This window comes from Mandrillus leucophaeus, unplaced genomic scaffold (assembly GCF_000951045.1).
Source record: "Mandrillus leucophaeus isolate KB7577 unplaced genomic scaffold, Mleu.le_1.0 Scaffold669, whole genome shotgun sequence".
Classification (NCBI taxonomy): domain Eukaryota; kingdom Metazoa; phylum Chordata; class Mammalia; order Primates; family Cercopithecidae; genus Mandrillus; species Mandrillus leucophaeus.
In genome coordinates this window covers 365,116-366,349 of record NW_012107241.1, presented here as the reverse complement: position 1 = coordinate 366,349, position 1,234 = coordinate 365,116, and positions in this window count along the sequence as shown.

The following is a 1,234-nucleotide window of genomic DNA, read 5'->3' as shown; positions in this document are numbered from 1 at the left end:
ACAAACAAACTTTTGAGAGAAGTGTGTTCAGCCAACTTGAGCAACTATACTTTCTATTGTTTACAAACTGTCCCTGGGTAATAAGAATTTAGTGTCAAATACTTTAGAGATAGAGTGTAATATGGTTGACATTTGCAAAATTCAATAACCCACATAGCAATTTATTTCCAACTTTCAACCTAGAAGGCTCCTTATTGTAGACAACAGTTAGTTTCACAGAATCAAAAGACTAAAATTTCATTTAATGAAGAATGATTTTTAATAAATTGAAAAACAAAAATCCTCCTATATCAGATGTGATAGGACGTTATACATGACACAATTCTCTAAACTTATGAAAGTATTCTTATGTCCATGAATATTATTGAGGCACAGGCAACACAAATTTGCCACTAGTGCCTGGGTCACGTGATGTATTGACAGAGAGTATAACTGTTCATACTATTCTTCATGCATGAGAACATACTGCAACTGCACAGTGCCAGAGAGGACTCTGGCAGGAGGAGCATACAGCTGTTCCTGCATATGGAGCATCACAGAGACTGACAGAAATAAGAGCAGCTGACAGAAACAGCTGAGGCTGATGCCAAACTGATGCAGACTAGAGAAGCAAAAATCTGACCAGAGCTTAATCCTGGGAAACCTAGAAATGACAAGCTGCACTGTGGTTTAGAACAAGCCTTTGAATTGGAATCAGGTGTTCTGGGTTCCAATCATGGTCTACCCACAAATTAAAACAAGAGCTTCATGGAAGTCAAAAAATTTCTAATTTTCTCAGTTGCCTCAATTATGCAATGAGGTGACTGTTGTTGTCTGTGACATCAGGGCTTCATCTTATCCTAGGACAATGCTTCTTGAACTTTAATAGGCAAATAAGTTACCTAGAGAGTTGATTTAAAATGCAGATTCTCCAGCCTGGGCAACAAAGTAGGATCGTGTCTCTACAAAAAAATTTTTTTTAAAAAATTAATCTGGTGTGGTGGCTTATGCCTGTAGTTGCAGCTACTTGGGAGGCTGAGGTGAAAGGATTGCTTGAGCCCAGGAGGTTGAGACTGCAGTGACCTGTGATTGTGCCACTGCTCTCCAGCCTGGGCAACAAAGTGAGACCTGGTCTCAAAAATGAAAGAAGGAAGGAAGGAAGGAAGGAAGGAAGGAAGGAAGAAAGGAAAGAAGGAAGGAAGGAAGGAAGGAAGGAAGGAGGGAAGGAAGGAGGGAAGGAAGGAAAAGAAAGAAA